The sequence below is a fragment of the Callospermophilus lateralis genome, unplaced genomic scaffold, assembly GCF_048772815.1.
Source record: "Callospermophilus lateralis isolate mCalLat2 unplaced genomic scaffold, mCalLat2.hap1 Scaffold_132, whole genome shotgun sequence".
In the NCBI taxonomy this organism is placed as follows: domain Eukaryota; kingdom Metazoa; phylum Chordata; class Mammalia; order Rodentia; family Sciuridae; genus Callospermophilus; species Callospermophilus lateralis.
The window spans coordinates 1,608,846-1,618,726 of NW_027512489.1; the positions used below are offsets into that span (position 1 = coordinate 1,608,846).

The following is a 9,881-nucleotide window of genomic DNA, read 5'->3' on the forward strand; positions in this document are numbered from 1 at the left end:
CTGGCCCTTGTCCCAACTGAAGGTCTTCCAGTTCCCCATGCAAAATGAGTGACTCACGCAATATACTGATTAGTGAGTTTATTACTGACACCTCTCCCTCCGAATGTCCCCTATAGGACCCTAATGCAGTGGTTACTCCTTCACCTAAGTTTTTTCTTCTAATAATCTAAGTTTTTTCTTCATAAGTTTTTTCTTCTAATTTTGAAATCTTTAGTGTTCCTTGATTTTTAAGTAATATTGCATAAGGAGATCCTACACAAGCTGTAACAAAATGACTTTCATGTACTAAAGAAGGCCTAATCATATGTATTATGTCTAAAGAAGCCAATAATCTGTAAAGTTCTGTATAAACCTGATAATGTTGTTTAATTTTAGTAAAATATAAAGGGGCAACCCATCCAGCTGAGAACCATTCATTCATGGGTTCAAGTGGAATGCTCCTAATAATTTGCATTCGAGGAGTATTCCATGAAGGTGATGATAAAATTTTAGGAGCCTCATATTTAGATTCAGAAATAGAAAAATCATATATTGGAAAAGAAGAACTTTTTGTAAAGATTTTAAATCCTCTTTCAATAAACATACATGTATATCACATTGGAAACCCAAATTGTCTATCTATTCTTACCCATGAATGATCAAGATGGGACTCAGCTTTTTTACAATCTTGAAACATAGAAGAAGGCTTTTCTGAAGGCAAATTTTCTTTAAAATCAGGAAAATCTAAAGCTAAAATAGAAAGCATCCAAAGATCCTTTATATCATTTTCCTCATTTGGAGAATTTGTCATAAAAGTTCTATAATTAAGTGGTATGCAGCCCACAATTGGAATAATATTATAACTAAAACACAGAGGAGGTAAATGACTATGACCCTTAAAACTAAAATTATGAGTTGATATAGGAGTAATAAAAGAATTAGATTCACCCCCCAGGAGATTAGTATTATTGGTAAATACCTTAATATCTCCTTTTCCCCAAGTAGTGAGATGAAATAAAGGTGGATCAGGATAATATGCCCAATAATATTTAGAAGACACATTGGTTACCTGACAGGCAAGAATAGCTAGCATAGCAACAAACATTTTCTCAGGAGTGCAGAGGTTTGACTGAGTAGAAATAAGTTCTCGAGCTTGATGAGTCAATTGTTTTAATTGTCCCCAAGTTGGTAATTCTGCCAATCTTGTAGAAGATAATTGTCTGAATAAGGATTGAGGGTCATCAAAGCTGATTCGGGAGAAAGATGGAATCAAGGTAGTCATCAAATCTTCCTCAGGAACCGTGGTCAATGGTGAGGCATGTCGGAGACTCGGAGGGCACGATTTGTTCCACTTTCTGGTCCGGAGGCTGAACATAGGGTCGAATCAGTCTGTCAGGAATCCAAATGGGGGAATCTGCGTCCTGTGGGAAGACACAAGCATATCCTCGCCCACAAGTTAGTAATACATCAGGTCCTATCCATTTACCTGTCAAAAGATCTTTCCATTTTACCAAGGGTTTTGCTGATATTTTTTCACTTTCCCAATGTCTTAACATGGGAGTCACTCCTTTATAATCACAATTAAGATGATTGATCACAAACAAAGCATGTTGTAAAACATGATAAGGAGAACTATATTTATATTCTCCTTCTTGAAGTTTAGTAATTTGAGCTTTCAATGTTTGATGAGCTCTCTCAACTATAGCTTGTCCTTGAGGATTATAAGGAATTCCTGTAGAATGAGAAATTTTAAACATATCACAAAATTTTTTAAAAGCATTTGAAGTGTAAGCTGGTGCATTATCTGTTTTTAATGCTTTAGGCATTCCCAAATATGAGAAACAAATAAACAAGCGTTGCACTACGTCTTTATATGCTTCCCCAGTTCTTGCTAAGGCAATAATCACATGAGAAAAAGTATCAACAACAACATGAACATAACTTAATTTTCTAAATGAAGGAATATGAGTAACATCCATTTGCCATAAATCATTAGGTCTTAAACCACAAGGATTAACTCCCATGGGTAAAGTTGGCAATAATGATGGACAGTTTTGACAATTTTTGACAATTGTTCTAGCTGATTCCCTAGGGATATGAAATTGCTGTCGAAGGGCAGAAGCATTTTGATGATGTAAAGCATGACTAGCTATAGCTTCCTGAACAGTAAGAATTTGGGGTCTGGTTAATGAATCTGCCAATGTATTGCCTTGTGACAATTTTCCTGGTAAGTCAGAATGTCCTCGAATATGTCCTATAAAATAAGGATGTTGTCTATCTAAAATTAACTTAATCATTTGAATCAAAAGTGATAGGGAGAGTAAAACTTAAATCTCTAGATTGTAGAGCCTCTTTCATAGCTCCTTTAAATCTTACATTCCGTGGAGGAGGTGGTAAGTTAATTTTTATTTTGGAACCCAATTTATTTTTGGTAGAAGATCCTCAAGAATGTGTACTTATGGGGGAAAAGAATTTTTTATTATAATATTTAGTAGCTGCTTCTTCTAAATTATCTTTATTTTTTAAACAAGACTGATCCTTTTCCTCATCTTTTTTCAGGACATAGTTTGCACTTCTAGAGTCCTTCCTTAGGGGAGTTTCTTCAGTAGGGACAGTTAAGTTAATCTTATTTAAGATTTCAGCTTCTTGAGCTGGATCTAACATATCTTTTAAAAGATTCCATAATGCTATAGCATCTACAGGCATATTTTCTGGTCCACAATTAGAGTAATATGCTCTTAAAGCTTCTCCTATTTTTACCCATGTTTTTAGATCTAAGGTTTCCTCTTCTGGGAACCAAGGACAACATTCCTGAATAAAATGAAAAAACCTCTGTAATTGTGAAGTGGGAACCTGAACTCCTTTCTTTCTAAGCAAATGTTTAACAATATCAATGAATAATCCTCGTTCCTTGGATTCTGTATTTCCCATTTTTCTTTTACCTAATTACCCACTCTCACCTGTTCTGCCAACAGGGGGCTCGCAAAACCCACGGGTAATGGCCTATCCACTCCGAAAACAAGAGGGAAAATGCCGAGGGGGCTTACCTTCAGGTGCCGAGGGGATTACCTTCAGGTCCCTGTTCGGGCGCCAATTGCCGGGGTCCAGCCCCAGCGGGGTCCAGGGAGTCCTGAAGGAGGAGTGGCATCGGCGAAATGATGAGACAGGAGTCGTTCCGTTTGAGCAATCTCCAGAGAGAGAGCTAGAGCTGCTTTCTCTGGGTCCCCTTTTTATTACAATTTTTTTCATCATTATAGATTCACAATACGTCATTGATTATATAATTTAAAACTTTGCCAAGACATGACATTTCCTTAACCATGATTGAGAGCACACCGATCTACATTCTTCCTGGATATGACCCCCAGCCATACAATCATCAAAGTACAGAATCATCAGTAAGACATGTCACCAATTTACATCCTTCAGATTTTCCCAAGATTTACTATTTTTCCCAAGATATGTTATTTCCTTATTAACTAATGCCAAACTACGTAACCAGACTCTAAGTCTCCTAGCCAATCATTAACCTAAAGTACACTTGTACTTTATTTCTAATTCAAAATTCCCATCTAAAAAAGTCCCTTTAAATCTTATATTTAAAATATCTTAAAGTTTATGAATCATCCTTAAAACATATCAGAAACCTATACAACTAAAGACTTAAGAATTTCTAAACTTAAGAATCTAAATAAAATAATATTTCTAACATTATTTTAAAACTGTGTCTTATAAAGCTATTTTAATTAATTCCTAAATTTATTCTCATAAAACTGGTTGAGCTGCTTTCTCGAAGAGTTTCTTTGTTTCTCAGTCAAGGTACACTAGTTCTCAAAGAGTTTGTTTCTCAGTCAAGGTGCACTAGTTCTCAAAGAATTTGTTTTTCAGGGGGTGATTGTTGTCCATTATTAAGTTTGTCCACAGTGTACTAAGATAGAAGAATAGCCTTTTACTTTGTCCTTGATATGCTGAGGGGTGGGTAGAACGGCCTCCAAGGCATGAACTACCTGTTCTGTTCTAGCCATCTGAAATTTAATTTGTTTGGCATTTAACATACTCATGCCTCCTGTGAGAAACATAAGCATGAAAATGCAAAGTCCCAATTACATAAAAAAGGGTCTCATGGTTTCGGTTATCCACCAACCAGCGTGGCTTTGCCAGCATTCATCCTCACTGTGACCCTGTCAAGACAGTGGGAGAGCGGCTTTGCCAACACTTTTTCTCACTGTGACCCTGTCAAGACAGTGAGTGGGGGATCGCCTCCACCACCATATGACACAATGCAAGAAGTTTTTGGGGAAAGTGATTGGGTTGTGAGAGTCTTAACCAAATCCATGGGATGAACTGAGTGGTAACAGAAGGCTGTGGGGTTTGGCTGGTGGAGGTGGGCATTGTGTGTGGCTTGGGGAATATATTTGTATCTAGTAAGTGGCGATTTTTCTCGACTTTCTGATCACCATGTGAGCTGCTTCCCTCTGCCATACTCTTCTGCCACAATGTCCTGACTCACCTTGAGCCCTGAGGAATGGAGTCTGCTGTCTATGGATTGAGACCTCTGAAACTGTGAGCCCCTAGATAAACTTTTCCTCCTCTACAATTGTTCTGGTTTGGTCCTTTAGTCAATGCTACAAAAAAGCTGACTAAAATAGGCCTGTGATTTCGCCTTGCAGTGGGCCCACAGATTCTGCCCACCCTCTCTGTCATCCCCCGCACTCCAGCCCCTTTGGCCTCTGAACACCAGAATCGTCCTCTTTCTTCCTAGGCTCAGGAGCTCCCCAGACCTTTAGTGGACCCTGTTGTCTCAGTCTGTGGTGGTCACAGAGCTTGACCCTGCCCAGCACCCCCAGAGCCCAGGCAAACCCCATTCTCCCCATGTCTTCCGGGACCTGTCCTCTGTCAGACCACCTCCTTCATTCCTGGAGTCTGCCTTCCATGCTGTGAAGGCCACATGACAGCAGCATCACCTTGTCTGATGAACACCGGGAACCCACACCTAGGGTCACACCCAGCGCAGCAGAGTGTCTGCTCAAGAAATGTGCATTAAGTGAGGGAATGAGTGGGGGTGGGGGAGCAGCCCTCCTAATCCAGACTTAGACCCTGGCTTTGACCTGGTGGTCGTTGAAGGAGATAAAAAGTGCTGCTCACAGAAAGATTTGAGACAAGGGTCATCAGAGAGAAAATGAGCATGCACAGCTGTTCCTTCCATGCACGGGCCTGGCCTGCAGAGACGCGGTTCAATGGGTATTCTGAGTGGCTGGTGAGCAGCTCAAATGCTTCAACAAACTTAAGAAGTGAGGCAAAGGGCAAGGCCCAGGCAGACTCCCCAGGCAGCATGAGGTGGCCTTCTCCCTCCTGATGGTACCAGGAAGCCTCAGGGGTGCACACTTCTCCCCGTCACTCCCCAAGGTCTCCTGCCTCTGCCTGAGACCTAGGGGCTCCAAGTTGAGAAGGGGCAACTGGGGTCCAGCTGCTCGGGGGCAATGGAGTACCTGTGAGCTCCAAGTGAGCTCCAGTGCCCATCTCAGCGTCTGGTCTGAAGTGTATTTTAGGTTTGATGACCCAAATATATATAGAGAGAGATATATGGCTGACACGAGGAGGCTTGGATCTGAGGCCAGTCGCTCCCCTTCCACGGCTGTTGTGGAAGGAATGAGGCGATGCCGTGAAGCGAGGTGAAGAGGATGTGGACCTGCCACATGGTATCGCAACTATCAGGGAACAGAGGCTTCTTGGGCAGTTGTCTTGGTTCTGAGCAGCAGGACACATCGCTTTGCTCAGACAGAAAGAAATCAACAAAGGGTAGCAGGCGTCCTCAGGCTCATGGAGAGGTCTGGGAAACAGGTCAAGGCTGATCTTCCAGGATCAGTGTCAAAGTCACACCAAACATGGAGCTCTAGGCTCCGTCACAAGCAGGGCTCTACCCACCACAGTGCCTCCCTGCACAAGAAGGGGACCAAGCAGCCAGGTGCTGCAGCCCAAGCCACTACTGTTACCAGAACTGGGGTACATTTGCCTCCACCAGTGCTAGCACGGTGGGCTGCCCGGCAGGCTGGTTCCTGTGCATTGGCCTCTCCCAGACTCCCTCTGTGGTCATATTTGGTGGGTGGAGCCCAAGTCCAGCTGCAAGGGGAGCTGGGAATGTGAACTGCTGCCTGAGAAGTCAAGATTCATATGGTGGGGATTTTCCTTAAGAAGAGGGGAGCCACCAATAATAGGACAAATATATGCTGTTTGAACAAAAGGACCAACATAAACAAACGCAGAAAAGGAGACCCCAGAAAGCACTCTTCACCTCTGCTAAGGGCTTCACTTCTCTGCACAAGGCCCATTTTGAAATCAGTCTTTGCACAGGTGCTCATGTGGTGCCACATGGGGACAGCTTTCCAAGATTGAGTGACAGGTCACTGGGCAGTAAAATCTAGATACCAGATATTGGTGGCTTCTAATGACCCCTATATTGAGCCGTGATCAAAGGACAAATGGTGGAATTTCTCTGACAGGTTATCAAGCCAATGACTGCTGCCCAAGAAAAATGATAGGAAGAAAAGATCATTATCATAATTTGCATCAGGCCCAGGGCTGAACCATGCACACTGAATCTTTTACTTCTAAATGCTAAGAGTTACCCTGTAAGGTAGGTTTATCCCAGCTTGACACAAGAACTTTGATTTCAGAGAGACTGAATCACCACAGTCAGTGGAAAAGGTTCCCACCCAACAGCCTGGCCCAGATTCCCTCTCTCGCAATACACTGTTCTGCGGCAATGTGTGATTGTGAATTGTGCGTCTCAGTCCTACAAGTGCTACAGAGCAATGGCCACAGAGGTTCCCAGGCACCACTCACAAGGTCCACTGGAAACGACCAGGTTTGTAGTTATCCTCCAAAGGGTAGAGCTTCTCCTGGGCAGCTCACCCAAGTTGCTGCCCCAGAGGGCCCTCGCTGTGCTTCTAGGAGTGGGGTGGGCAGGAGGTACTCCTTGTACCCAGACTGTCTGAGGAGGAAGATGAAGTCCCTGGTGTCTCTGCAAACTACAGAAATTTTGAGGACAAGAACTCCTTCAAGACCTAAATAGGGCCAGACAACAGGTCTTCCTACCCTACCTGACCACAGGAGGCTCACAGCACCAAGAGAAGAGTCCAAGCCCCTTGATCATGGATGGGCTGGTCCCTAGAGAGAGGGCACAGCTGCCTCACAGGCTCTGAGGAAAGCGAGGTGGCACCCAAAGACATTCTAGCTCAGCTCAAACCCCAGCCAGCCTGGTGGACTTGGGCAGCTCAGCAGCAGCCAGTGTGAGGCACTGTGCCTTCTTTCTTGGCCTGCTCATGCACATTCTGACTTGTTAGAAGAGCAAGCAAAATACCAGAACCTCAAAAGACACCTAAAAGACTCAGGAGGGGGGCCAAACAGAGCCCAGAGGAGGGTACACTTAGAATGTAGACATGCAAACTGGGGTGCTTCCTGAGGACCCGGACCATGGCCACACTGGGTTTTGAGATGCCTTATGTGGGATTTGGAGAGAATCCCAGGTGGCTCTGGGGCCCAAGTTTCCCGGTCTCCTGGACTGTCCTTCATCCGGCCTGTCCCCCACCCAGGACAGAAGCCATTTCCCACCCACTGTCATGGAACCCTCCCCTCCCCACTCTCCTCTCTGCCCTGCTTCTCTTCGCCCTTCTCTGGGTTTCTTTCAGCTGCCTTTTCTTTATGAACCTGAAGGGACGACGGAGAAGAGTGTGGTGCTCCCAGATGCCGGACCTGAGATACACAAGGCTGAGCTCAGCCCCGCCCCAGCTGGCTGCCCTCCTCTGCTGAGGACAGAGTGGGAGGAGGCCACGTGCCTTAACAGTGGGGTCTTGGCTTCTCTCCAGAGCTCAGGGACTGCCGTGACTTCCCTTAGAACCCCTGGCCCACTTCTCATCAGCACTTCCATTATATCGTACTGAAGTCCTCCCAGAATCACATTAATTGCCTATAACTAACTACATCTGGGTGGTTCATTTATTCTAATGCCCAGGATCCAAATAATTTAACCCTATTTTTATTTAAAAATTTCGGGACTTACCTTGGAAGTGCTAATGTCAAAGTCAGACATATACTCACCCGAGTCCATGCACACACACCATCACACACCCCATGCACTGCAGGGCAGACCGCCTCAGTGAGGAGGGGGCAGTCAGGAAGATGATCTGAAGGTCTGGTATGAATGAAGCCCTGGTACCATCACCATCACTACCAGCACCAACTTCACCACTAGCACTACCCTCATCTCTACCACTGTCACCACCACTCACCACACCACCACCAATAACACTAACACCATCACCACCTTCACCAACACCATCACCACCAATACCATCACCACCTTCACCAACACCATCACCACCTTCACCAACACCATCACCACCAACACCATCACCATCACCATCACCACCTTCACCAACACCATCACCATTACCACCATCACCAACACCATCACCACCTTCACCAACACCATCATCACCAACACTATCACCAACAATGCCATCACCATTGATACCACACTATCACCATCACCATCAATACCCATTCTGTCACACCTCCACCACCAAAACCACCACAACCAACATTATCACCAACAATGCCATCACCATTGATACCACACTATCACCATCACTATCAATACCCATTCTGTCACACCTCCACCACCAAAACCACCACAACCAACATTATCACCATCAATACCAATACCATTGCCACCTTCACAATCACCACTACCATTGCCATCACTACTAACACCATCACCATCATGACTACCACCACCATCCAAATCACCAACATCAATACCACCAACCCCATCACCATCATCACCACTACCACCACCAACCCCATCACCAGTAATACTCTCAGCTCTGCTACTACCAACCATCACCAAACTACCATCACTAACAACACAATCATTACAACTCCTTTCAACAGCATCACTACCAACAAGAACCCATCGGTCACTACCACTGCCTCCATCTATGTCACTGTCACAACCACCACTACTCATGCAGGGCCCACAATCCCACCACTGCAGCTTTATTCCTTTGGTTTAATCGTTGCTTCCTTCAGCCATTCTCTGTGAAAAAATGACTTGAGTTTGGAGTGATGGGACTCGGTTCTACATTTCCCTAGGAATAAGAGCCAAATGCTGAGGAAAGGCCTCTCAAAACAGGAGCAGGGCTAGAAGGTGTGTGATTGCACACTCATGTGCATGCACTCATGCACAATGCATGCTTTGTAAGTTAAATAGTGAACAAAGAAATCTGATGAAGAACAAAGGCGTCTGCAGACCTGAAACCAGGTCAGGGATGTTAGCATCCATGTGTTCCTATACTCTGAAGGCTCAGGTCCCTCTTTCCTGGGGAGGGAGTGAATCATAAAACACTGGCTTTTTCTGGAGATAAGTGTGTAAGAGAATCACCTTAAGAGCTTGCGGAGATGTGGCTTGCTGGCCTACCTGAATTTCTGATTCACTAGGGCTGGTGTGGGGTGGGGCTTAAGACATGACATTTCTGACAGGTCACCAGGCGATGGCTGTGGACGAGAACCAGCACAGTTGACTGAACACTTTTCATGCACATTTGCACACGCCCCTGAACACACTCAGTGCCGCAGTCTAGCTGCAGCAAACTAACCGGGCGTTGACGAGCAACTTGTGTAGATTGATACAGCAGGAGTGGGAGCCGTTTATTGTAGGATAGGAGAGGTATATATACATTCCACACAGCTTATCTTAGTTAACATAAACTAGATACAGCAGTCATCCAATAAGGAATCTCCACACTTAGTGGCTCTCTGGCATTACTTCACAAACCACTCCATCTGCAAAATGCCAGGCGCCATCTTGACTTGTTTACAGACTCTAACATTTTCCCCTTTTG

General features: G+C 44.5%; 1 pseudogene; it reads right to left on the reverse strand.

Annotated features, from left to right (window-relative positions):
- The window catches only part of LOC143640198 (VPS10 domain-containing receptor SorCS1-like), an 80,036-nt pseudogene extending 71,635 nt beyond the window's left edge, over positions 1 to 8,401 (reverse strand).
- Positions 8,402 to 9,881: the final 1,480 nt, after the last annotated feature.